The sequence below is a fragment of the Pyxicephalus adspersus genome, chromosome 1 (assembly GCF_032062135.1).
Source record: "Pyxicephalus adspersus chromosome 1, UCB_Pads_2.0, whole genome shotgun sequence".
Taxonomy (NCBI): Eukaryota; Metazoa; Chordata; class Amphibia; order Anura; family Pyxicephalidae; genus Pyxicephalus; species Pyxicephalus adspersus.
Genome location: NC_092858.1, coordinates 175,278,109 through 175,283,325, shown reverse-complemented (window position 1 = coordinate 175,283,325; position 5,217 = coordinate 175,278,109). Strand labels below are relative to the sequence as shown.

The window sequence follows — 5,217 nt, the reverse complement described above, 5'->3', positions numbered from 1 at the left end:
GTCTCTTGTAACGTCAGCACTCTGTACTGTGCCATTTTCTTGTACTATACACAAATATGTAACATGTCAGTCTCTAGTTATACACATCACTTAGGAAATGCCGGTCTATGGTAATAATAGTCCCTCTTTAACAGTCTCTTGTAATATTGGCTGCTATGGGATCTGCAAGTCTCACGTATCATGCATCACTCAAAAAGCCAATCCCATGGCATGGTCATACAGGACATGTAACATGGCAGTCTCTTGTAACATTCATCACTCTGTGCTGCCTGTAACGCATGACTCTGTATTATGTCAGTCTCTTGTAATTATTTGTCACTTTGTGATTTGCAAGTCCCATTACTCTGTAAGAAGCCAATCTCTTGTACCACACATGACTGTAATGTGTTGGTCTTGTGACATGATTTGCTCCTTAACAGTCTCTTGTAACATTTGCTGCTATGTAATGCACCATATATCACACATGACATGTAATATGTCTCGTAATATTCATCACTTTGTACTGTGCCATCTTGTAGCACGCATGTAACATGCCAGGCTTTTGTAATATTTGTCGCTGTGATGTGAAATTACTTTGTAAGAAGTCAATCCCATGTACCACACATGTCTCTGTACCATGCATAACTCTTTAACACACAAGTGTTTTGTACCATGCATGGCTCTGCAGGGTTCTCCCCAGCCCCTTTTAGCCGGGCGCACCACCCAGCACTTTTCAGCAAACACCCGGCTGTTTTTGGATGGTTACAGATGAGTTGGGTCACAATACAGGGTCTGCCACCCACCTACAATTTCTTCCCACCCGGCTCAAAAAAAATTCTGGGTTGAGCACTGCTCTGCGAATTGCCCTCCTTTGCAAGGTCCTACAAATACCTGTTGATCCTGCCAGGGAAATCCACGTAATGCAGCCTTATGAGGTGACCACAATGCTGCACTGCTACACAGGAGCGTTGTCACACATGTGCTTGCACTATATCAGGACTGGATGATGATGCAGGGGGCGGGGTTATCAGCATTATCACTTTATTCTCAAACCTTTCGCCTATCAATCATCTCGTGGCCACACCTCACCCCGCCTACTGTTCTGTGAATTGGCAGCTCAGATTGGTGGAGGGGAAAGCAGTACAAAGAACCAATCAGGTTGTCCGTAGTGTATGTATGCACGCTGGCAATATGGAGATGTGCTAACAAGGAATATATTGATGTAAATAGAAAGAAGAGTGACAGATCAGCTCATCCTTCTATTTATTATGAAGGAAAAAACCTTTAAGTGTTACCTAATTACTAAGAAGGAGAATGACACCTCCGTCTCTGCTATGTGTCAGAGCTGTGTTATTCTCAGGACCTGATGAACAGAACTACAAATCAGTTATAAATCTTCCTTGAATTGCACCTTTTCCCTTGGATTCATCTTTCCTATGATCACATTTGCCATGCTGATAAATATTGCTGTGTGTCATCCATGGGACAGTCCCTGATTTTCCATGTGTCAGGCAGTGTGGGGTCTGTGCTGCAGCATCTTCCTCTTCTCTGAGATTCAGCCTGGAAATTGGGTGACTCACCACATCAGAGGAGCCGAGGCTGCCGTAGTGTTCGCTCTGACATTGTGCTCACATGGCTGGCGCAGAGGGAGAACGGTGAGTGCATTTATGTGTGTGCTGCGCTCCTGTATATTGTCTGCCATTCGGTGAATGATCAGCCTCCATTTATAGATTATATATAGATTGTAGGCCTGGAATCCATCATAATGCATGAATCGTCTTTATTCCTCGCCTGACCAACACATTCACATCAGTCCCTGACCCCAGTAGCTGCAGGGCTTTCATTTGCTTCATACAGCTCAATGGGAATGAAAAAGCAGATGAATGCACCCAGCAACTTCATTATTCAGAAGGAACGATAGCAGACGGTGAATTTCTATCATGGAAGAATAAAAATTGTCTACCTGGTAAAAGAAAAAATTTATCTTTTCAAACTTGCCTACCCATCTTCTGTCTCCTAAACCTTTACTACTTCCCACCATTCCATATCCCCCTCCTATTGTGTGATACTTCCCCCATCTTCTAGATTGTAAGCTCTTCGGGGCAGCGTCCTCTCCTCCTCCTGTGTCACTGTCTGTACCTGTCTGTCATTTACATCCCCTAGTTATTGTACAATGCTGCCTAATATGTTGGTGCTATATAAATCCTTATGCTAGTTTGTGCACTGGTATCAGGAAAAGGTCACATGGGATGATCTCGGCCAATAAGGTGCATGCTTTCTGCAACTTTTATATTCATGTGCTTTTTGATTTTGAACTCAGGGCATGTCCTGTAAAGATATATTTTATGGATTGTGACAATGAATTGGGTTAGTCAAGTATCAGATGCAGACGTTTTATGTTTATCAGTAAAGGAAGCCACCATTTTTTCCTCACTGATCAGATTTCAGGAACTTGAAACTTCGCTGTTCCAGTCTTCTCCCCAGACTCTTCTAGCTGGGTGCAGCGCCCGGCATTTTTCAGTAACCATTCAGCTTTAAAAAAAATTCTGGGGTGAACACTGTTGTTCCTGGCATCAAAATAATAAAACAAATCTGCTCCATAAAATGTAATTTATAAATGTTCAGCAATGCCGGAGTTTTGAGCTTTGTGATTTATTGCACAAGAGAGCGTGACACAACTTATTCCAAGTGTGAAACGGGAACTTGTTCTTGTGCAGAATCCTCAGAATAAGTGATGAAACATTTACATAGTCCCCCACAGAACCCGATGTATATGTGTGATCTGTGTCAGCTTTTTACACCATAGCCTGAAACACACTTTTGTCATCTTACCTTTTTTGTGATATTTTTGCTTTGTAAGTAATATAAAGGTAAACAGAATTATTTTTTAAAGATATTTTTAAGGAAGCTGGAAAATGAGTCCCTGATTGGCTAATTCTTCCTGAATGTAACTATTTCTAGTCCTTTTAGCGGAGACCAAATGACTAATGTCTATGTGTTAGTCACATGACCAATGCCTATGGATTGTTAGTCACATGATCAGCTGCAAGAGGGAGCCTGATATATTTTTTTTAATTTTCTGTATGTCCGTCCGTCTGTTCGTCCCCACAAGAACATCATAGATGGATAGATGGAATAGGAAGCTTTAGTACCCATTCTTGTTATAAGTGGGGGTTATCAGTTTGCTTGGTCTAAAAGATCTTTTCTAAATCTACATATACGACCCAAAATTCATTTCTGGCTGATCGCACAATAAATACTCCTCTATGTTAAGGGTTTTTCTTTTGCACCACAAATGTTTAAAAGGAGGCAGCTACAGAAATGTCACTGGAGGGGAAATTCAAACAGCAAGACTGTAGAACCTGTGTATTTCATAAGAATGCTACATCTCCCTGTAATTTACCAACCCTGGGTGTACAGTGGGATAAATGTCTCTGTATTAAGATGTATCCGGTGTATAAACCAGCGGCTGTGGGTGTACAGTGGGATAATTGGCTTTATATTAGGATGTATCCGATCTAATAACCGGCTGCTCTGGATGTACAGTGGGATAAATGGCTCTATTAGGATGTATCTGGTCTATAAAGCAGTGGCTCTGGGTATACAGTGGGATAAATGTCTCTATATTAAGATGTATCCAGTCTATAAACCAGCGACTTGGGGTGTGCAGTGGGATAAATGACTAATATACTTAAAACGGTCAATGATTGCTAATTCTCTTTGTGTTTTCTGTCCCCCTCCAGGTGAGAGTTCAGAGTTTCCCTGAATCACCCATCTGACGTGGCACCTATTCTCCTCTTTCTAGTTCAGGTAAAGTCTAGCTGGATATTTTGAGCTCCTTCAATCAGATTGTATCATTATATCCGTTCAATGTTTTATCAGCTGTTCATTTTTTTCAGCCCCCTCTATCAGTAAATCGGACTTTGCTTTACAACTAACATTTCCTAAGCCCCTATAAGCTGACATGAATCCTCTGTCATGTGACCCTCCACCCTACCACTTCTGTTAATAAAAAACGGCAGCCTAGGACTCCTCCCTTTGTGTCCATGGTACTTCTGGGGACTTTAGTAGCCCACAGACGGTTGCAGGGCCAACTTTAGAAATATGTGGGTCCCATACTAAGTGATCTTTCTTTACACCCACCCCCCACCCCACATATCTGATAGTTTTAGCATTAGAAAAGGTCATACCAGCAAAACATGCAATGGATTTCTTCAAAGTCATTTGCTATTCGCTAGCAAATGTTTTCAATCCTTAACCAGATCCATTAAAGGTTTGCTGGATCACCCAGCTTCACTGATAAGTGTATCCTTTCCAGCCTTGAAGCGCTTTATTAAATCAGGCTCAAATGCTTTTATATTTTGGACCCAATACAAAAGTATTCCCAGTGGGAACCCTGAATAGATATAATGAGAATAGGTCCCCTATACCAGTGGTTCTCTATATTAGGATGTATCCGGTCTGTAAACCAGCAGCTCTGGGTGTACAGTGGGATAAATGACTTTTAATATACATAAACGCTCAATGATTGCTAATTCTCTTTGTGTTTTCTGTCCCCCTCCAGGTGAGAGTTCAGAGTTTCCTTGAATCACCCATCTGACGCGGCACCTGTTCTCCTCCTTCTAGTTCAGGTAAAGTCTAGCTGGATATTTTGAGCTCCTTCAATCAGATTGTATCATTATATCCATTCAATGTTTTATCAGCTGTTCATTTTTTTCAGCCCCCTCTATCAGTAAATCGGACTTTGCTTTACAATAAACATTTCCTAAGCCCCTATAAGCTGACATGAATCATCTGTCATGTGACCCTCCACCCTACCACTTCTGTTAATAAAAAACGGTAGCCTAGGACTCCTCTCTTTGTGCCCATGGTACTTCTGGGGACTTTAGTAGCCCACAGACGGTTGCAGGGCCACCATCGGAATTTTCTGAGTCCCATACTAAGTAATCGTTCTTTACACTCACCCCCCACATATCTGATAGTTCTAACATTAAAAAAGGTCAGTCCAGCAAAACATGGAATAGATTTCTTCAAAGTCATTTGCTAGCAAATGTTTTCAATCCTTAACCAGATCTATTACAGGTTAGCTGGATCACCCAGCTTCACTGGCAAGTGTATCCTTTCCAGCCTTGAAGAGCTTTAATAAATCAGGCTCAAATGCTTTTATATTTTGGACCCAATACAAAAGTATTCCCAGTGGGAACCCTGAATAGATATAATGAGAATAGGTCCCCTATA

General features: G+C 41.6%; 1 protein-coding gene across 1 annotated transcript in view; it reads left to right on the top strand.

Moving 5' to 3' along the window:
* ATP6V1A (ATPase H+ transporting V1 subunit A) overlaps positions 1–5,217 on the top strand; it is a gene marked incomplete in the record, with an annotated part of 44,186 nt that overhangs the window by 9,735 nt on the left and 29,234 nt on the right. The window contains 1 exon segment of the mRNA XM_072398433.1: positions 3,723–3,789.